This window comes from Pongo abelii, chromosome 6, assembly GCF_028885655.2.
Source record: "Pongo abelii isolate AG06213 chromosome 6, NHGRI_mPonAbe1-v2.0_pri, whole genome shotgun sequence".
NCBI lineage: Eukaryota > Metazoa > Chordata > Mammalia > Primates > Hominidae > Pongo > Pongo abelii.
In genome coordinates this window covers 117,917,260-117,941,398 of record NC_071991.2, presented here as the reverse complement: position 1 = coordinate 117,941,398, position 24,139 = coordinate 117,917,260, and the positions used below count along the sequence as shown (strand labels likewise).

Here is a 24,139-nt window from a genome sequence, read left to right as displayed (position 1 = left end):
TCCACCATGGGAAAAAGAGGCTAGACTTCAAATAAATCTGCTACTCTACACCCAAGAAGTGATTGCTGATTGAAGTTCAGCTTGTGATGTACTTCCTCCTTATGAAGTCTTTTGCATGACTTAGAGTCTCTTTTTTCTGTTTATTTCCTTCTGTCTTTCTCTCCCTCTCCTCTTACCCTTTCTGCAATTGTTCTTTGATTCAGTGTAGATAAAAAGAATAAATTTGAGAACTGAGATATATTGAATAAATTTGTACCTAAAATTTCTTTACTCTTAATTTCCTAACTATAGAGGTTTGTATTTTATTTTTTATTTTCCATTTTTGTTTGTTTTCCCTTGCATTACTTAGAGAACATATATGAGCGGCAAGTAAAAAGAGGCAAATCAAAGCATTATCCTTTGATGGAGTTCGTTGTTCAGTGGAGGAGCCTAGTGGTTAGAAGTTAGGCTAACTGTGCTAATTTAGCCTAGCAAATTTAGGGTTGGGTCCAGAGGGCAGGCCTGAGGGATGCTCTTGCAAGAGCATATGCATGTCTCACAGTGTGGACAAGGAACAAAGAAATAGCAACATTCTCACTTGTATCTATGCTGAGTTCTCACTGAGTAAATACAGGGTAAAAAAAATCCTAATCTGAAGTTCTCAAGGGTGGCCTAAAGTATCATTTACATTCCGTGGCTCTATTTTATCAAAATTGTATTATGTTCATACTAGATTATTGATTCTTTAAGTAAAACAATGGCATCTTTTACCTTATTATCTTTAGAAAGAAACTGGGTCCTGACACATAGGTATTCAAAACTGGCCAATGACATTTATCTTTCCTTTGTGGAAGGGATTTGGTATTTCTCCATGCTGATTGTGCTCTTTCTCTTTATTCCTGCTTTTCAATACCATAGATCACAATGTTCTTTAGATCTCAAATGTCCCCTCTTCCTCTCCCTACCCAAAAGGGCATACTTAGAATCACGGCTAACAGTTTACCAGATTGATCCATGATGTAAAATATTTCATGATATAATGCTGGACAGGCATGATGCACTCACATGTAAATACTTGTCAAACCTACTTGATCTTTCAAAATAAAGCCCTTTAAATTTTTTGAAAGACTTACCTACAATAATAGTTTTCTTAATAATTATGCCTTCCCTTCCAGTACTATTTTTTGATTGATTTGAAATTTTATTTGTCTAATCAAAAACTTAATATTTAATACATTGTTATTTGTAAAAAATATGGACCATATTTGAAATATTATCTTTAATTACTAATGGAGCATCTGCAGATTTATACCTGATTGGGTGTGCATGTTTATGAATTATTTCCGTATTTGTTACTTGAATAATTGTGCTTGTAATAAACAGATACAGCCACAGAAAGATCCAATCTACTTTGATCACTGCAAAATTATTTGAGGAAAAAAAGATGGGTTGTGTGAGTCAATTATCGTAAAGAGAATGTAAATTAAATGACTTTAACAATTTCTTTTAGATTAGTAAAAGCAGCACAGAAAATCTCCCAATTCTCCTTCTTCCTCTTTAACTAATTTTATGTTGTTTTTATTGCTACCAGTCCACAGGCATACACAACACCCTGCCTTCATACCCTAAAGGAATGAAAGCTGTTGACATTACTTGGAGGAAAATAAAGAACTTGAATCTGTTTTTGTGCTATACAGGTATTCAACTTGGTAAAATAAAACTAGTTAATGAGGAAATAATTTAAGATACTGAAAAGTGCATTGATATATTAAGTAAATTTGTACTTGTACAATAAATTAAGCTTAGAGGTTGCCTAAGAGAGAGGTAAATATGTCACATTCAACTTAAATATCTGGTGTTTTTTAAAATTTAGACCTATAGAAAGACATAAATAACTGCCAACTCATCAATCACCCAACTCTTAAACAAAATCAGATTATTTCAGCAATTATTCAATGGTTTTATTATGATGATACACAACAGTTATTTACTTCCACTTCAATGTCCCTTAAATATCTACTTCTTTGCACTATAACATGAGCAGCAAGAAGTCACTAGGTTTATAAACTGGAGTGCCACTGCACTTTTCTGGAAAAATAATCAGCATTTTGGGTCCCCGGGTTTTAAAATCTGGTTAAGTAAACCACATCATCATGGATTTTGTAAAATGCAAAGCAATAAGCCAGAACAAATTGTAATTAAATACAATATGCTATATCTCTGAAGATAGTTGTATGTTTTGTTTTTCTCTGGATTAGATCTGGGACTCTAAGACGTTAATTTGGTAAATATTTTTCTACTATGTGGTTTGAGCATTATAGTAAAGTTTACCTAACTCCACACATCTCGCCTACAGATTTCTCTGCTTAGAATAATTACTGAATCATTAATGTGACAGCCAAGGCATCTGGAAAGCTGTAGATGCAACATGGAATCAAAGCTTTAGGGACTGGAAGAAAATCAAGGGTTCATAAATTCTGTTTTCTCGCCAACATAATTGTCCTTGACACATGTCCTTATAATTTTACTTGTGCTTGAAAACCTATAACATGAAACTATCTCAAAATATTGGGAGCTCTATCTGTGGCCTCTGCTAGTTAGATAATTATTATCTTTTAAATATTGATGCTAAATATGTATTTTTTGTTGTTTATATCTTTCTTTCTCCCATTCTCTTTTCCTTCCTTTCTTCTTTTCCTCCCTTCCTCCCTTCATTTCTTCTCTCCTATTAAATAAGTTATTATATGAATTATACCACGAGTATAGCAGTGTATTATATTCAAAATACCAAGATACAAATTTGGATCAGTCTGGTGAAGATTTAAGGCATATGTATAATTTTACATGTGCTAATGACTATACTCAAAGCTGCTGATGGTTGGTTTACAAAGTAATTTGGCCAAGGCAGAAAAATACATAAGCAGCGTGCCAAATAAGCAAAAGTAGTTGTTTCTAAAGCCAAAGACATTTATGATGAAAAGAAGGCCGAAAAGCCAACCAACCAACAAAACTAAAACACAGAAAGAGTGGAAACTGCCTAAGATTAACCACCCAGGATTCAAAGTGTGTGTGTGTGTGTGTGTGTGTGCGCACATGCACGCATAAACATGCATGCATATGCCTTCACAAAAGTGTCAGTTTGGGAAAAGAGATTTGGTATTGAAAGCAAGGCCACCACTCTAGGTCATTAAAGGTCATGGAGAAATTGCCTGACATGCTTAGACCTCTTTTCTCCTATGCAAATATCCTGGAACTATAATTGAATCGCTGAGCACAAGAAGTCTAATGTACCTAGAATATTAATTGTGACATATAATAATGGTGAGGAAACTAATTGGTGTCTCTTGAAAGACAGGAAAGAGACTTCAGCTGAATGTTGGGGAATATCGTGGTGCATGTTTTCACTACAATCTCTCCTGTAGACACATTATTTTGGAATTGTATCCATGACATAGTATCAAGTAGAAACACATGTCATATTACAGAAAAGTAATCATGTAATCATCTGTATGTAAGCACATTTTTGTGAGCATAGAGAAAAATAAGAACTATAAATATAGATTGGTTAGTATTAGTTATCTCAGGGAGATGAAGCCAGAGTAGAATGGTGGAGGTAAATTATTATTTTTTCCTTATATTTTGTATTTCTATTGTTATATCTGTCCTATAATTAAATAATTTAGTAAATTTAAAAAGTGAAAGTTAAAAAATTAAAGTTTTTAAGGTTTCATTTATCATGTTTAGCAAAACCACCATAAAATTGGAAGACTATCATGAGTTGTCATCTTTTTAATTATCCTATTATTTCAAAAAACTAAAGCAGGTGGGAGGCATAAAAATCACTGTGAAAAAAATCTCTGCATTTTTGTTATTTTGGTCTTTTTATTGCTGATTGCTCAACTGATCATAAACTAATCTCATCTATAACCTCTTTTTTGTTGTTAATCTAACCAGTTGAGTGAATTCTGGTAGTAAGATATGTAATAATACTTGTATTAAGAAAATGCTTCAAGAACGCATAAGAAGAAGAAATTAAATTACGTTCAACCTACCATTTACCGCTACATGGTACAAATGTACCCTTCCAAATGATAATATACATCAGATATTTGTCTAGAGGCACTTGTTGAGTTGCAACCGAGGTCAGGCCCAGAGGATTTGGAGAGCTGCACAGGACAGCTGAGGATCAATAGTTTTAGTCATATTCCTGCTTAGGACTCTTATATACAAGGGTGAGGCTTCTGTTGAAATGTTTTCCTAGCCTGAAAGCATTCAGATGAATCAACCAATGTGCTGGCCGTCATTTAGTGAGTTCGAAAGCATTGGGATCTATTGAAGAAAATGAGCAGGTAACAGAAATCAGGATCAGGTACAGATCTTTATTCCATCCTCACTTTCCAGCTTTAAATCTTTTTCTTTGGTGCTTTTGGTTTGGTAGTTGATTTGGTGCCTAAGCCGCATTTTATGCAGGTGGTTGAATTATCTGAAGTAAGAAAGGCAAAGAGAATTTGAAGAATAATTTCATCTTTATTTAGGAACCAAAAAAATAAAGAATAAATATTCTATTTGATATGTTTACTTCGGTGTGCTTCCCCTCACACATCACAAATAGCACACACATTTTATGTTCTTTGTAAAGCATGGCTATTGGAGAGACATGCAATAGAGAGATCCATTGTGTAGAACTGTGTCACAAAGAATGGAATGAATCTTATCATTGAAGTTTTGTTCATTTGAGAGATATGCTGGAATATAGATATGACTTAGTTATGTAGAACTTTCTGGTAATAAAAATGACAATTGTTATAATGAGATTTCTTTTTACCTGATTAAAAACAATACTATTCTAAATGCTTGGAGGCGTTTAGGAGAAGATTACAATGCTTATTCAATTAAATTTTAGTAAAAACGTATGGCCACATTTTACCAACCCTCTCTTTGGCAAACACTGTGTAGACAAGGATAAAAACTATAGGAGAGGCAAAATTTTACCTCTACTCTCTTGGGGTTTTTCAGCTGGGCCTAAAAATTAAACAGATCTAAGACAGACTAACAGGTGAAAAGCACACAGATTTACTTAATATAAGTTTTGCCTGACATGGGTGCCCTCATAAGGAAATGAAGAGCCAAAGATTAGCAAAACCTAAATACTTTTATAATAGGTTGAAAAAGGAAAAGCAATTGTACAGGGAGGATACCCTTTAGTTTAATGTCCTGCTTTCAGGAACAAAAAGGGGAGGCTCATGGAACCCTTTGTGTACTTGCTGTTTTTGTTTAAAAATACCTGTAGCTCAGTGTTATCCTAACGTCAAAATGGCATATTTTGGCTGTAGCATATCATTCCGGGCACTATTCCAACAATGGGCAAAACTTAAAGTCCACTCACAGAGTAGGTTGTCCTTAAGAAAGTCTTCATCATATTATTTAATTTTCTCAGAAACGTGTAACAGTGCCATTCACTGAAAACCTGAGTATTTCTCACAGATCTCCTGCTCTCCTTTTTTTATTTTTGAGACGAAGTCTAGCTCTGTCACCTAGGCTGGAGTGCAGTGGCGTGATCTTGGCTCACTGCAGCCTCTGCCTTTCAGGTTCAAGCGATTCTCATGCCTCAGCCTCCAGAGTAGCTGGGACTACATGTGACTATCACCATGCCTGGCTAATTTTTTGTATTTTTAGTAGAGATGAGGTTTCACCATGTTGACCAGGCTGGTCTTGAACTCCTGACCTCAGGTAAGTCCATCTGCTTCGGCCTCCCAAAGTGCTGGGATTACAGGTGCGAGCCACAGTGCCTGGCCTCCTTTTTTCTTTTACTGAGGTGAGTTCATCCTCTAAGCTTCAGGAACCTATGGCCATGACTAATAATCATGACTAATGATGCCTTAGAATATTTTATTATTAAAAAAAATAACAGTTCAACTGCTTCTTGACTGTAAAGTGTTAGAGAAACAGAGGTTTTGGTCTCAGCTTCCAGGAGCAATACAGATGATCCATTTGGGTGATTAGGAGAGTCAACTCTATTCCATTCCCCAATTCCATATCATTATTTAGCTTGAGATATCAACCCTATTGGGTATGATGTTCACTATTCTGGTGATGGGTACTCTAAAAGCTCAGACTTCACCATGACACAGTTTATGCATGTATGAAATCTGCACTTGTTCCCCTTAAATATATAAAAATTAAAAATCAAAAATCAAAATAAATAAAAGCCTTATCTACACATCATTTGAAAAATTTCCTCATTTAAGATAGGACTTAAAGAAAGTAACATTTAACACTCTTTCTCTTACCCATCTCAATTTCTAGAAAAAAGACCTATTGGATGGTTTCTTTTTAAATGCTGGAGCTAGAGGGAAGCTATGCAATAGGAATATATTTCTTACAAATAAACCATTAACTGAGGCCAAGAACACTGTATTCCTTGATTGAAACTACAGAGCATGTTATAATACAACATATTCTTCCTAAAAATCTTTAATGACTTTATACTAATCCCATTGATAATTTTGTACATAAGCAAGCCTTAATTCATATAATGATGTGCATTTGCACATTTGAATATAATGGTTTTTCAAGACCATCCTGGCTGCCCTATCCTCATCAATAATAATGGCATGGTTTATGTTTTTATAGCAAACTAAGGCTAAACAAACTTAACATAAAAGTTATTTCTATTGAAATCCAACCAAATGGAAAGAAATAGGGAAAATAAATGATCCGTTCTTAATTGAAGATTCCTTTCCACATTCACTTTTGTTTTAGTTAGAGAAAAGACATTTTTCTTGATTAGGAAGCTTTCTTTATATAATCATTGTTTCTCTTTTGAAAATTAAAAAGAAAGAATGTATGCATTTTAGTCATAAGACTGGATGTTCACTGGTAACTGCTTTTAATTGGAAGAAAGACTTCAGAACTGATGATAGGAGTCAAAAGTTGCTTTCTTCTTGGACATCAGTTACCAAGTTTAAAATAATAGTAGAATCTGGTTAATATATTTGAAAGTAGCAGTAAGTCATGCCCATATGTTGCAGAAGGGGGGAAATTATAACAACTTATTACATTTCTTGTAACAAATATATTAACCATGCCCACCCATAACATCCCACCCACACTGAACCTACAGAATCTGTGTGTCGTCAGAGGTGATGAGTATTCTTACTGGTCTCTGCAGCAACTAGAAAATCTAAAAGTAATCTTTCTTGATATATTTTCCTTAATTAAATTTGACTCTTGAACAACACAGGTTTGAACTACATGGGTCTGCTTCTATATCTATTTTTTTTCAACTAAACACACTAATTACAAAAATGTATTTGTGGGATGCAAAACCCTAGTTTTCCTACAGGCAGGTTCTGTGGGGTTCTGCAGGGCCGACTACAGGACTTCAGTATGTGAAGATTTTGTTACACGTGGGATTCCTGGAACCAATCTCCCATGTATACTGAGGGATGGCTACAGTTTTATGTTTAAATGTAAATGTCTCATTGGACTGTCATAAGAGGACAGTTGCAAATTTACTTACTATTCTCTACTCCTGGTATGCAATGAACACTACAACATCTTAATCAAAGAAAACTTACACAATTGCAATGCAAATGTATGAGGTAACCATGCATTTTCCAGTAATTTTCTACTATTGTATATACAGAATTTAAATATGACACATAATTCCACACACAAATATTTCCTTCCAGATGGTGCCTTTGCTATTGCCGTGTTTGTTAGATTAAGGACTCTAGTCAAGGAGACTGCATGGTTGTGTTATCTGTAGCAGAATTTTGACTCATAGTAAAGGTTAATAAAGAGTTTGGAAGAGGGAGCTCTCCCCTCTTAGCCCTATTGTGGGATGATAGCTGGGATCCATTCATCTTAGAGGTAGAATCCAAAGACATGCCATCTATGTAACTTTGCACAAGTGAAGACATGGCAGGGCCAGAGGGAAACTGTGAAGTCTCTTGAGTTTGGATGATCTTCTCTGTTTCTCCTTTTCCCTCCATTGGTAGTATATTTGCTGCTTCTCCTTTTGCACTCTTGACCCCTGAATTTTAGGCACCCAGAACTTTCTTGTTTTCTAACTCTCTAATCCAAACAAAAATTTATTATTCAGTTAGTTACATACGGAGGACTGTTATGTATAAAGTTAGGAAGATTCAAGTTTTTTTTATATACTTTATCTCTCCTAGGTGTTTAAGTTTGAAGGAAGTTTAGTTCATCTTTTTATTTTCTCAGTACTCAACACAGTTCTGCCGGTATAGACCAATCCCACAGTGCCTAACATATGCTTCATAATTGTTGAGTTAACATGGGTGTGTGGAAGAAGTACATCTTCAATTAATGCATTGTACTGACATGTAACATAGTATTTTGATGTAAGGCAGTAAGATGATTATAATAATGATTAAGAGAATGAATACCAGTCCTTGGCATGTTGGGGCTACGTACCGGTCAAGTGGTAACTAGCTGTTTGGAAGTAAATAACTGGGACCTTTTTCTTTCAAGGTTTGAATGTTGGTGTCTATGATGGTGCTGCTGATGTGGATAATGATTTCATTTTCACATAGTGTCATGGAAAACAGTAATGGTGGAAAATAAAGCTCAGAAAACTGGTCTAATGAAGGGAGAATAATACTGAAAACAAACAAACAAGTTTGGTTCTTTAAAATCATGCTAATTTCAATCACTTATGTGAACTGCTTACCACTTATGCTTAAATCCCATGTCACTTAGTAGACATTATGTATACCATAAACAATTGCAAAATTAAATTTATTTGATTAAAACAATGAAATAACGAATCTGTTTTCATGTTTTGGGGCTTATTCTGCATGGTGGTCTTCATCTAATCCATGAAAGAGTACAAATGCAGAGATTTTTCTAGATGTTGAAGATATAGCAGGAGCAGGGGAGACTCAATTTCTCGCTCACTTGGAGCTTAAAACTGTCACTATTGATAAGCCTTCCCTTCTGGAAAAAAAAATTTCCTCTTGTGTGAAATATCAAGAACCCACATGCAATTTTCTTCATGTGAAGTTGATTAGATGTATTAATCAAATTCTGGTGGAAATTTGGATTAATTATTAGGTTAACTAGCATGCAGGCCACTTAGTTTCTCTTAATAAATTTACTTATATATGCTAGAAAAATCCTTTAGAATGAGTTTTATTGGTCAAGAATAAATCTAGGTAATATGAATTTTCACAAATCTATTCACTATTGAAACTAGCCACAAGGCAAAGCACATGGATAAATGACATAAATTAAGAGTAAAATCTTCTCTCTCTTTCTTTTTTTTGTTTGAGATTCAGTCTCACTCTGTTGTCCAGGCTGGAGTGCAGTGATGTGATGATAACTCACTGCAGCCTCGACCTCCTGGGCTCAAGCAAATCTCACTCCTCAGCCTGCAGAGTATCTAGGATTGCAGGGGCACGCCACCATGCCCCGCAAATTTTTAACTTTTTTTTTTTGTAGAGATGGGGTCTTGCTATGTTTCTCAGGCTGGTCTTGAACTCCTGGAGTCAAGTCATCCTCTTGCCTTGGCTGAAATTACAGCCTTGCTGGGATTACAGGCATTAGCCACCTTACCTGGCCTCAACTTGCTGGTTTTGAAGGCCCTAGGGATAAGGCTATTTCACACTAGCATGTACACAAATAGTTCAATCTTTTGTGCAGAATTAGACCCTGTTATAACAGAGGCCTAAGGGTAAACTCTTCTACCTAGCAAGAGCCAGCTATAGACCCAAATGAGGGCCAATATAATAATGGCAGATAAAATCTGATATATATCTATATAGATATAGATATATAGATATCAATGCCTGTTGTCACGTCTGTTATGAGAAAGTCATCTGTTTATTTATAATAACATGAGTTCAAATTATTCTTTAGTGTTTTTGACCAAATTTTTAAAAATGGTGTTTGTTTATTGGAAATGAACAATCATCCCAGAGTTATCAGTGTGAATCAAGGAACTTAATTCCATTTCTACGCATATCTAGCTTAGTAACAATGTCTCTTCTTGACAGACGGCTATAGCTGTTTATTTCTTCTACAGGAATAACTTCCCCAAAATAGAATTTTTTTTGACCCCCTTTAAAAGGCAAGTTCTGTTACAAAGCTATTTTCCTCTGTCTTTTTGCCGAAAAAGTTTTCTTGGGATGTGAGTTTGCTGTATTTGCATGTGTGGCCCAGAGGCCTCATACAGTCTCAGCTGGATAGGTCCCTTGGAAAGAGAAATAACTAACATATCACATTTTATGATGAGGCTGCCAGATTGTTGTTCCCCTTTATACACCTCCTAGTTGTTCTGCACGAGGGACTCCTTAGGGTGAATGTGAGAGATAAATGAGGTGTTGAGGGGAATAATAATTTTGCACAAGGTGAAAGAATAAAGGAAAAGTGAAAAACATTCCTGCTTAGCCACAGGATAAGTCATATTAATTAGTCTGCATATGACACAACTCCACAAGTAGAAATGAAATTTATGAAAAGGGAACCATAAAATGGATACACTTCATAGATAAATATCACTTGAGTGCTACACTTCACAGGTTTTCCACATTGTATAAAATTACTTCATTATTCATGACCTTATTAAAACACATTATAGATACACTTGGATATGAATCTTAAATACTTAATCTCAGTATGCTCTGTGTATTTAGAAATATAATGGAAGATCCGTTTTTACCATTTCCAATTTAGACATTTGCTTTACAGTGATGAATTATAAAAGGAAATAGTCTTCCATGGTTCATTTGGTAAAATACCTATGAGTCAAGTCCAGTCCACAGTAATATAAGGAAGCAGTGCTATGCATAATCTAAAAAGCACAAACACACATTTGCCTTTAGAGTATATCCTTAAGTATTTTCGGTATGTTCCACCTTCTGAATTTTGCTTGGCTTAGGATGTTAAAAAAACTGCATTTATAAGTATATTACAACTAATGGCCAGGAACGCCAGGCCAGCCATGAAAAGGGACACGTGCTAGTATAAAACTTCTTTCAGTATTAAATACGTAATATAGATAATGCATATGTCAATAAAGAGTCGATAGAATACTAAAAGTTCTCCTACTTTGTTAAAACACTTGTATAAAAGAATGAACTAAATATAATTTTAAACAAATGAAAACTCAGGAAAGCTTGTAGATTGAGTGTATGCAATCAAGGCATGGCTTTTCTTCTTTAATTTTGACTTATTTGATTAGATTGACTAGAAATATAGATGTACATAATCGCAATTATTATTGTAGGAAAATGATAGTGCTTGTTTTAGGATCTTTAAAATTAGAATGTAGATAAATTATTCATACTAAAGAAGGCAAATCTTTCTTCCTCTTTTCAATCATTTTTGGGTGAGGGTACAGCTCAGTAGTTTTAATTCATTGCTTTTTAAAGGTGCTTTCACAAATGTGTGAGAAAATGAGTAGGTCATGAACAATCTAGAATCAAGTTAAAAATTGACTTGGTTTATGTACATTTTTGTAGAAATACTTGAGCACGAGAGTTTGCTGGAAAACTCAATGCTCTTTAAGAAATATGTTTTTGCTATTATTATATTACCCTTCAACTACTGCATATAAACAACTTTATCAACAAACTAGAGTTCTATTTCTTTAAGATTTGCCTATATCAGCATTGTTTCTCTTCTGTGATGAAAGGAGTAATCACTATAGTATAATAATTATATTTTTACCAAAGAGTAATTAGGAATGCAACCCTGAATAAGTAATGGTGTGTAAATTACTGCTGGCATCCCAAGGATCCTGTAGCTCAAACATTCTTCTTTTCAAAAGTTTTTTCTTTGATTATTATGCCTCATTTATGCTATCAAATACAGGATTCATCCCTTTTTTATAGCTGATGCTGCCTCTTTTGGTGTAAAGTAATTGAAGTTTATTTACTTCCTGGGGGAAAAAGTAAATTAAAGAATTTTAAAAATATTCTCCCTTTAGAAAAAATTCAAACTTTTCCCAACATAAATATAAAAATGAATTAACATGTATAACCCTTGTGAATTTACAAACATTCTTTCCATCAAGACAATTATAAATATGGTTGTGGATGATATTCTGTGTTTTAGGTATTTATTTTCTAGATTCATTTAATGCATTTTTGACTAGGTAATACATACACATAATATGTTCAACAAGCACAGATGTGTATAATAAGTGAATATTGTATTTCATCTCCTTCTCTGGTACCATTGTGATTATTTCTTGTGTATCCTTTTAGGGATAGCTTGTTTATATAAAAAATCCATATGAATGTATGTGTGTATATCCATATCCATAGCTGTGTTTATATTTATATCTAAAAATCTATATCTCCATCCACTAATGATTATGTACTCCATACACAGTTGTGCACTTTACTGTAGCACTTTACCGATTTGCTTGGCGTTGTATCAGTACATATTTTGCTGTCTTATTCTTTTTAACCATTGCATATCGCTCCATTGTAATTATTTGAACATACATTACATATACAATGCATAAAATTTATCTAATAGTTTGATAACCCGGTTCCCCCATCTTGTTGAATATTTATGTGGTTTTTAACCTTTTACTATTATAATCACTTCAGTAAATATTCTCATACATGTTACTTCACAAATGGCCAATATGTCTGCAGAATGCATTCCTAGAATTAGTAATGCTGAGTCAAAGATTCTGTAAATAATTAATTGTGATTGATGTTTCTGAATTCCTTTCCATATAAATTGCAACAATTAACATGCTAGCCAGCAAGATACAAGTATCTATTACTCCTCATATTCACAAACTGTTTTATATTGAAAGCTTTATGTCTCTCCAGTTGAATACCTGTTTAATTAAATATGACTATGAATATGTTATTTGATGTTATGTAGAAAACATATTTTCTCATTGACAGTATCAAATATCCTGCATTCTTGGAGTCATTCTAGGAAGAAACAATCAGGAACAACTTGCTATTAAAACTGGCTGAAGAACCACGTGAGATTTCAGCCACCCCTGCTTTCCCAGTCATCAAATAATAGAAAAGGACATTATCATCATTGCAAATAATAAACATTTATACAAGAAACACTATACAGAGAACACAGAATTGGACATGTTCTGAATGCATTTAAGCCACAATTTAAAGCTGGGTAGAGAGAAAACGCTCAAAAACATGCCTTCAACTTTCCCTGTGGGGAAACAAGCCTGCTGCTTGTTAACTTTCTCCAAGCAAAGATAATGGCTGCCTCTTCCATATTCTCATAATGCTCTGTCTACACTGTATTTCTTCTCACTGTGTTTTGTGTATATCCATTGGCCTCTCAGCAATCCCTCTGGACTGAGACCTTGAGATCAGGAACTCAAATTTTGTATATCCTCAGTATTCAGCATAACAATTGCCACATAGTAGGTGTGTTACTGTTGTTTGTTTTATGAATAAATGGATGCTGAACAACATCTCCTTTTTATCCCTACAATAAACATATGATGTAAATAATATTATTGTTTCTCCTTTATAGATGAGGCAATTGGCATATTCCAGGTCATATAGGTAGTTAGTTGCAGGGGCAGGGTCCTAAGACTTTCAGATACCAAACACATGGTTTGGAACAAAGGCAAGACATTGCCTCTTAGGGAACAGATGAACTAACGAAGCCATCTCTCAGGTCCAATCTAGGTCACTGAGTGGCTGTTTATCGAAGTCCCAGAGTCGCTAAGATTTGGTTTCAAATCTTTTCTTTATTCCACTGTCTCTGGGGGTTCTTTTCAATGAGGCAGAATTGTAAAGAGGGGCCTGATGTGGTGGCCTGCATCTATAATTCCAGCATTTTGGGAGGCCGAGAAGGGTAGATCACTTGAGCTCAGAAGTTTGAGACCAGCCTGGGTAACATAGAGAGACCCCATCTCTACCAAAAATACAAAAAAAAAAAAAAAAATGTAGCCAGGCATGGTGGTGTGTGCCTGTGGTCCCAGTTACTTGGGAGACTGAGGTGAGAGGATTGCTTGAGCTTGGGAGGCAGAGGTTGCAGTGAGCCAAGATCATGCCTCTGCCCTCCAGTCTAAGCCTGGTTGACAGAGTGAGACCTGATCTCACACACACACACACCACTGTTTAGTGGATCAGCTCTTCCATCCATCTCAGGTCTTGCAGTCACCAAAAATCCATCCTCAACATTCTAAAAGATTTTCTGCTAATCACTAAAAGAAAGAACATGAGTAAAAATTATAATAAAAATAAGGAAATTACAAAGTTTCTGGGATATTTAAAAGTTGTTTTTAAATGTCATCTTGATATCGCAGTTTCGTCCTCTCTTCAGATCTAATCCATGCCTAATTTCCCCTCTCCAGCAGAAAGAGCTAAAACTAGTGTTAGGATGAACAAGTTTTGAAGTGATGAGCCATCCAAACACCAACCTTAGAAGGTAGCTCAATGTTCTCCATAAAGACAGTTTGCCTCCCTTTATCCCATATGTAATCCAATTAAGATCACTCTCAGAAATATCTTTACAGTTCTCAAAATTTCTTCTCTGGGACCACACAAGGAGAGGTGGGCTTCTAATTAGTTATATATGCTATCACAGTCTCTGTATTATGAGTTAACAATGTGTCATTTCATTGTTTATTCCTTTTTTATTGTTCGGGGACATGGACAGCTGAGACCAAAGTGCATGGGGGCATCCAGAGGAGAATCACTGTGTCTCTCCACCCTTCAGTTTTTCTTGTTCCTACTCTGATCCATGTCCCCTAAGATAGACTGCACTGGCTGGGCGCAGTGGCTCACACCTGTAATCCCAGCACTTTGGGAGACCAAGGCAAGTGGATCACGAATTCAGGAGATCAAGACCATCCTGGCCAACATGGTGAAACCTCATCTCTACTAAAATACAAAAAATTAGCTGAGTGTGGTGGTGCGCACCTGTAGTCCCAGCTACTCAGGAGGCTGAGGCAGGGGAATCACTTGAACCCGGGAGGCAGAGGTTGGAGTAAGCCAAGATTGTGCCACTGTACTCCAGCCTGGCAACAGAGCAAGACTCCATCTCAAAAAAAAAAAAAAAAAAAAAGAAAAAAATAGATAGAGATAGACTGCACTATCTGGGATAGGAGAATTTTGGTTCATTTGGAAGGCAGAGAAGTAGTTTGCCTTACAATAAAATTAAGAGATTTCCCATAGCTTCAGTTAGCTGGATTGAGGCATATTTTTAACCAAAAATAAGCAAAATCATGTGTATACTGGCAAAGTCAGAAAAGTACAGGAGGTCTATGGATATCAGATGTTTACCTTTCAGGCCAACTTAAATAAATAAAGATACTTGATTTAAGGTGGAGGTAAATGTGACTTGATTAATATTCTTTAAATGATTTATAAACTCAAATTTAAATTTAGAAAAAGGAAGATGGCCGAATAAGAACAGCTCCAGTCTACAGCTCCCAGCATAAGTGACACAGAAGATGGGTGATTTCTACATTTCCAACTGAGATACTGGGTTCATCTCACTGGGGCTTGTCAGATACTGGGTGCAGCCCACCGAGCATGAGCTGAAGCAGGGTGAGGCATTGCCTCACCCAGGAAGCGCAAGAGGTCAGGGAATTCCCTTTCCTAGCCAAGGGAAGCTGTGACAGGTGGAACCTGGAAAATCGGGTCACTCCCACCCTAATACTGCACTTTTCCAACAGTCTTAGCAAACAGCACACCAGGAGATTATATCCCGCACCTGGCTGGGAGAGTCCCACGCCCACGGAGCCTCATTCATTGCTAGCACAGCAGTCTGAGATCAAACTGCAAGGCGGCAGCCAGGCTGGGGAAGGGGCACCTGCCATTGCTGAGGCTTGAGTAGGTAAACAAAGTGGCCGGGAAGCTCGAACTGGATGGAGCCCACCACAGCTCAAGGAGGCCTGCCTGCCTCTATAGACTCCACCTCTGGGGGCAGGGCATAGCCAAACAAAAGGCAGCAGAAACCTCTGCAGACTTAAATGTCCCTGTCTGACAGCTTTGAAGAGAGTAGTGGTTCTCCCAGCATGGAGTTTGAGATCTGAGAACGGTCAGACTGCCTCCTCAACTGGGTCCCTGACACCTGAGTAGCCTAACTGGGAGGCACCCCCCAGTAGGGGCAGACTGATACCTCACACGGCTGGGTACCCCTCTGAGACGAAGCTTCCAGAGGAACGATCAGGTGGCAACATTTGCTGTTCAGCAATATTTGCTGTTCTGCAGCCTCTGCTGCTGATACCCAGACAAACAGGGTCTGGAGTGGACCTCCGGCAAACTCCAACATACCTGCAGCTGAGGGTCCTGACTGTTAGAAGGAAAACTAACAAACAGAAAGGACATCCACACCAAAACCCCATCTATACGTCACCATCATCAAAGACCAAAGGTAGATAAAACCACAAAAATGGGGAAAAAACAGCAGAAAAGCTGAAAATTCTAAAAATCAGAGTGCCTCTCCCCCTCCAAAGGAACGCAGCTCCTCGCCAGCAATGGAACAAAGCTGGACAGAGAATGACTGACGAGTCAGGAGAAGAAGGCTTCAGACGATCAAAGTTCTCTGAGCTAAAGGAGGAAGTTCGAACCCATCTCAAAGAAGCTAAAAACCTTGAAAAAAGATTAGACGAATGGCTAACTAGAATAACCAGTGTAGAGAAGTCCTTAAATGACCTGATGGAGCTGAAAACCATGGCACGAGAACTACATGATGAATGCACAAGCTTCAGTAGCTGATTCGATCAACTGGAAGAAAGGGTATCAATGATTGAAGTTCAAATGAATGAAATGAAGAGAGAATAGAAGTTTAGAGAAAAAAGAATAAAAAGAAACGAACAAAGCCTCCAAGAAATATGGGACTATATGAAAAGACCAAATCTACGTCTGATTGGTGTACCTGAAAGTGACGGGGAGAATGGAACCAAGTTGGAAAACACTTTGCAGGATATTATCCAGGAGAACTTCCCCAACCTAGCAAGGCAGGCCAACATTCAAATTCAGGAAATACAGAGAACGCCACAAAGATACTCCTCGAGAAGAGCAACTCCAAGACACATAATTGTCAGATTCACCAAAGTTGAAATGAAGGAAAAAATGTTAAGGGCTGCCGGAGAGAAAGGTCAGGTTATCCACAAAGGGAAGCCCATCAGACTAACAGTGGATCTCTCGGCAGAAACTCTACAAGCCGGAAGAGAGTGGGGACCAATATTCAACATTCTTAAAGAAAAGAATTTTCAACCCAGAATTTCATATCCAGCCAAACTAAGCTTCATAAGTGAAGGAGAAATGAAATCCTTTACAGACAAGCAAATGCTGAGATTTTGTCACCACCAGGCCTGCCCTACAAGAGCTCCTGAAGGAAGCACTAAACATGGAAAGGAACAACTGGTACCAGCCACTGCAAAAACATGCCAAATTGTAAAGACCATCCCTACAGAATGGGAGAAAATTTTTGCAATCTACTCATCTGACAAAGGGCTAATACCCAGAATCTACAATGAACTCAAACAAATTTACAAGAAAAAAACAAACAACCCCATCAAAAAGTGGGCAAAGGATATGAACAGACACTTCTCAAAATAAGACATTTACGCAGCCAAAAGACAAATGGGATCTAATTAAACTAAAGAGCTTCTGCACAGCAAAAGAAACTACTATCAGAGTGAACAGGCAACCTACAGAATGGGAGAAAATTCTTTCTTTCTACAACTACGTACTTAAAGTTGGCATTCTTGAACTCTTCTGTTGTTTATCTTTTGAGCATTATAGTCTTACTTATTTTAGATTTTTTCCCCACTGCAATGAATTTCAATTTTAACTCTAGCCATAGTACAAAAAAAATGGCACAGGATTAAAAAATCCTATCAGTGCTAATGTGTGAGTAATGATGCATTTCTTGGATAATAACATAGACTGAAATGAAAAAAAAATACAAGACAAAATATCTTGATTTAAATTGAGAAAGGAAGTCTTATTTTGAGGTCTAGTCTGAAATTCTGCCAGTAATTAGTTATCTCAATAATTCTAGGCTTATTTTTCTCAAAAATTAAATGAGAGGTTAGGATTAGTGTATCTTTAAGATGTTTTCTTCCTGTGTCAACGAGACTATGAATCTACGTGTTTTTATAATAGGTGAATTTCAATTTGCTATGCAAATACTTTACTAGTGTGATTCAATGGCTTATTAATTTTTATTTAAATTAATATCAAGTCTTCTAATAAAAATGAACTTTTGAGAAATTAGAAGACAATTTACAATGACTTTGTAGTATTGCCAAGAGACATAGTTAGGCTATAAGAAGCACAGTAGCCATTTAGATGAAATGCTATTCCAGTTGAAATACGAAGGTGAGTTATGTTATTGGATTGCTGTAGTTGACTAGATTCATAGTGTGCATGGAAGTCTAACTCTACATGGATTTTTGCAATTTTAATAGGCTTAAGGAAAATATCAAATCTGAAATTTAAAATCAACCAAAAGTCATTAATATATATGGACAACGCAAAGCTAACACAGTGACCCCAATTCCTTCACTCTTGCACAGAGGCGTCCTTTTTTGCCTTCTTTGCCTGCTCACCTCTCTTGTTTTGCCTCATCTACTCCTTTCAGGATCCTTCTTCCATCTTTCTCCATCTTGTTGACTGTACTCTTGTTTTCTAACCTTCTTACTTGCCTTTTTACACTCCTCTTCTCCATTTCGATGTCTATTAGCATATATTCCTTCATTTTATTCTCCTTCTCTTCTACCTACTACTCCACATAATTTTCCCTCCATTTCCACGGCACCCCTTAGTTTAGCCCCAATTTCCCTATTATATTTTTTCATTCATTTTCTCTCTTCTTTTTTTGACCTGCAATATCCAAACTCATTCATTCCCATCTGTGATTATCATTACCTTTCCTTAATCATCTTTTTAATTATAAATATTTATTTTGTCTCTACTATGTGCCATTAGGTTTTTCCATCTCTCTCCACGGGGACAAAATATTAAAGAACAAAACAGATAGTTTAGGAGGACAGGAAAACCTATTTTTAGGAGGACAGAAAAACCTATTTTTGTCATATTTCTTTTTAGAAGTAGAAATCTTTCATCTACTTATTCATTCTATTAAGAAAAAACCAACTAATTGCAATTGCTAATATTACTGTACTTAGACATGCCTACAAAGCGAGGCAAGACTATTGTACACATCTATGTGTAACAAGATAAATATCTATATCTATATGCATACATACTTCTATGCATATACTGTATATGTGGGAATAAAATCTGTGTATTCTAACGTTACTGTTAAATGTATTAAAATTTTAGAGTAGCTTTCCATGTTCAGCGAGCATAATACTACACAGTATGCCTGCATACCTATATTCAGAGTTGGATGTTAAAACTAATGAAAACTTACAGCAAAGTTAATTTGGCAAATATTTAATGGAGAACATTAACAGTATTGTACTAAACAGTAATTAGGCAAAAGCAGTAAGCCATTCATGCAAATGAAAATAATTAGCCATTCTTTTCCGCAGCCACATCTTGTCAATAAACTCTTGCTGTCTCAACCTGACTAGAAACAAAAAGAGCCTTATTTTCAATATGGCAACAAACTAATTTAACTAGATTATGATATTAACGTGTTTTTAAAGCAAGGGGGAAGGTGAGAGGGGTCTTGGAGAGTAAGACACACAAAAGAAACAGTTTTATCAGCCATAAAATAAAGATAATGACACGAGGTTAATGGGTCTATCCCCACCTTATCTGAAAGGCTCAGCAGCTGTGGTGTAGTTGTTTGAAAGTTCCATTCTTATAACTCCAGCCAGCCACAGAGAACTGAGTTCAAGGGCAGTCAGGGCTGCCAGGCAGCCTGTTGCTAGTACACCGAAAGCAAACTCTATGCGCTGAAGGTTAATGTGATGTTTAACTTAAGGCACATTATAATCATAGACCTATGAATTTAAATACGTTTAGTCAATGAAGAGAGTACTATGCACAAAGATTAGACTGAAAAAACAGAAACAAAGAAACTTAAACCACACTGTAAAAACAGTTCAAGACCTGGTATTATAGAAATTATTACTTCATGATATTTCAGGTAAAAGAAATACTTTCAACCTAAAGTCTTTTTCAGTGAACTCTCTATTGCTTAGGCGAAATTGCTCACTACTCTGCATATCCGAAAAATGGATCTGAAAGTTTAAGAAAAAGTGACTCTTTGAGTTGTCTTTCCATAAGTTCAAACATATCTGAGTAAACAAAACCAAGGGAGAAGATTTAAAAACCAAAGTGAGGCTTGTATTTTCACTAGTAGAAAATATACTTTCTAAATCGTTATCTTTCTAAAAGGAATATGGTCTGTACCAATTCAGTACTGAATCTTTGCTGAAATGAAAGACAAAACTATTTCATTATTTTCCCTACTAGTAGGGTATCTGTAAATTACTTTACAGTTTTTTAAATAACTTATTTATTTAGAAACTAATCTTTATACTCATTTTTCTTTTTTCCCCTTCAGCAAAATTGAAGCCATTTGTCCATTAATCTAACCTTAAAGTGGAAAAACCTTTTCACTGCATGTTGCCATAGGCAAAAACCATGACGAAGGGCGATGACAGATTTGAAAGCATACAAAGCAAATATAAGAGTTGACAGAAAAAAATCACCATAAACAAAATTGAAAGACAAATATCTAATTTTAAATAAACCATAATCAATAAAATCACTAACAGAAAAATTACTTTTTAAAAAGATGTCTTAGGGCATGATTACATCAAGGAGTTAAAACAAATCTAAGCTATTGGGAAAAGAGAAAAGAAGGAGCTAACAGTGAGGACGGAAAGGAAGGAGGCAGGCCATGGAGAAGAAGGATGTTAATGCCATAGCAATGTTGTTGCAGAGATGAATGTTTTTCAAATTTCTCTTCATTGCTCATTCAGAAACAGAGAATAACTTATTGGGCTGCGTTAAATGGGTCACATATGGTTGTGGGAAGGAAATCTTGGGACAGATTGTCAGAATGTAGTGTCAGGATTGCAAAATAATTCCAGCAGACTTCAGTTTATTTCCTAGGGCCACATTTTTATCTTTCTGAAGAGAAGTGATTTTTGGTCCACAGCTGCACAAAAGACAACAAAGTCACATCTTGGTGGTGAATGCTTAGATAGTGGTATCTATTTTCTCACCTTGCTAAATATGAGGACTTCCAGTGTTTATTAAAGGAGAGGGAGACATAACTTGCTAAGTGTCCACTGAGTTCATGTCTTTATCTATATGAATGTGAAGCTATTTTGTCACTGAACACAAAACCCTATATTAGGATGCCATTTGTCACATGGTCAGCTATTGGACATAAAACACCATATTAGCATGCCACTTCTCAGTGGCCAGCCATTGGGCACAGAATCCAATATTAGTATGCCACTTGTCACATGGCCAGGCATGGGACACAGAACCATATATTAGCATGCCAACTGTCAGTGGCCAGCCATTGGAAGCAGAAACCTAAATTAGCATGTCAATTGTCATGTGGCCAGCCATGAAACACAGAACGCTATATTAGCATGCCACATGTTATGTGGTCAGCCATGGGACACAGCATGCTCTGTTAGGATGCCACTTGTCATGTGGCCAGCCGTAAAACACAGAACTCTGTATTAGTATGGCACATGTCATGTGGTCAGCCACTGGACACAGAACCCTATGTTAGCATGCAACTTGTCATATGGCCAGCCATGGGCCACAGAACCCTATATTGGCATGCCACTAGTCATGGGACACAGAACCCTATATTAGCATGCCACAAGGCACATGGTCAGCCACTAGACACATAATCATATATTAGCATGCCATTTATCAAGTGGCCGGCTTATACGCAGGCTTTTATAGCAATGAGGCTCAGGGCTACAGTTTGATTCCATCACTTTATTTAGTTGTGAGAACTCAAACTACTTCTGAACTTGTATCTGTTTTACTAAACCAATTTCCTGAGTCATTTAACAACCTATAACACATGCTGTCTGAATACACATCATTGCAGTAGGCACAGAGAGCCATTAAAGGCAGATACAGGACATATAAAAAGTTTAGAGAGAGGCAGCACAGAAAAACTTTATAGGAAAAAAAAAACTCCAGCAACACATTACATAGAATAACTGTGAATTCATTCAATAAATATTCATTATCTATCATGCGCGTATGAAGGTTTAGAAAGATTATCAACAAAAGTTATACCTAGTCCAGGATATATTAGGATAAGAGATAAATACTAGACACACAAATAATTTCTGTAGAAGGGCTTGATCTTAAGTAAATATATTCCTAATTAATATCAAAAGATAAAACCTGGCTTCTGACAATAGTGAGTATTTATCGGTAAATATAACCAAAAACATCATGAAATTCTTAATTGACGTTTTGTGATGTGCATATCCCTATCTTTGTCGGAATGACATCAATTTCTGCCCAGAGCGAATATTTATACTAGTTGGATGCTGTCATTTTGATGAGAAACAAAATCTTTGCTACTAATTTCTTTGCTATATTTTATAATGGAATAGTTTTGTATTACAGAAATTAAATATGGGCATATCCTGGTAGTTCGTTCTTTTCTACAGGTTTGGAAATTGAGTTTTGAGTAATTTATCCCACAGTTTCCTTGGTAAAGTGAACAGGTCTATCATTTATAGCATCTACCTTTCTAGATGTGTTAAATCTTATTTTGTAGTATGGTCTGGCTGATATTTCTGGGTCTCGGAAATGGAGCTGAGTTCTAGTATGAGACCAGAACATTTTCCAGGAGAGGTGAAAACAGGAATGCCCCTGAAATGGAGGATCTTCCATACATAATGGTCATCTGATACTCTTACCATACTATTTTCCTCTGCATATAATATTCTGAAATTCTTGTCCTAGACTTTAAATATTACCTGAAACTCTCAATCCAGGTAAGTTGTGTCTCGCAGAGAGTTCATTCATTTTCTTAAGAATGAGAATGGGATATAATTTAGCTAAGCTTTAAATATATCACACACATACACTTTCACCAAAGTTCATTTTGAGATGGTTTATGATGAGGTAACATGAGGAAATAAACCTAGTTATTTATGTTATTCTAATAATATGCCCTGAAAATAGCTAAAAATAATAACATATAAAACTATTATTATATTAATATAAGGACAATTATTGTAAATATTATTTGAATTCATATATATAAAATGAATGTCATGTAAACATCCTATTTTTGTGAGTAAGTAGCAATTTTTTTTTTCTATTTCACTCATGGTTAAAATAGTTTAGATTATTTTGTAGTGTGCTGTGTGTATATATTTTTTGACATTTTATTGCACTGTATGTATGTAATATAGACTAGGAAGAGTATTTAAAATAAATTTTTTGAAATAAGTTGTTGTGATCCTTATTTATCAGTCTTCCAGGCAATGATTGATCTTTAAAAGGACTCTGGCTTCTAATATGCCTAAACGATTTACCCAAAGTCATTCATTTGTGTAAATAAATAGCACGTCATTCACTTTCTTAAAATCCCTCATAAACATTCAAAATGAAACACTAAATGGTTTAAGATATAAAAATCTATTACTTTGATCAAATCACATACCAGTGGCAACAGAGCTTGCTTTTGCATTTGAGTATTATATATATTTTTATGTTAATTGTTTTTAAAAACATATGGAAGTTTTCAATACTGTATGATAAATTTAACTTCACAAATTAGAATATTTCTCATTCTATGTTGACATTCAGCAATTACAGCCTATCATATACAGCTACTATTACATTTTTTTCTTATTATGTTAATGTCATTCATGGGATTAAAACTGCATTCCCCATGGTTAATATTCTTAGTTCCTTACTTAGGCACAAATAAACACTTATATGTGGAAAACTAAATGGCATTAGAAAAACAGCACCTTATTCTGTAAAAGATATCAGTATGTACTGATCTGAATTTGTAATTCCTTTAATTAGCAAACTTTTTTTCACACTTGTGTAAAGCTCAGTAACATTGCTTCTGGAAGGATGTTTGTGACAAATCCAATGGAATAATACACTGTGGGAGCTGGAGTATGCCATACAATAGAAGTTCTTTCCATAGAGTTGAAATCTTTATTGCAGAAATTCTGATACATGTTGTGGAAAAAGGCATGCAATTTTGGTATCACAAGACATGGTTAAAGCCT

General features: G+C 35.7%; 1 protein-coding gene across 1 annotated transcript in view; it reads right to left on the bottom strand.

The window, feature by feature from the left end:
* The window catches only part of KCND2 (potassium voltage-gated channel subfamily D member 2), a 482,527-nt gene that overhangs the window by 87,619 nt on the left and 370,769 nt on the right, over nt 1-24,139 (bottom strand).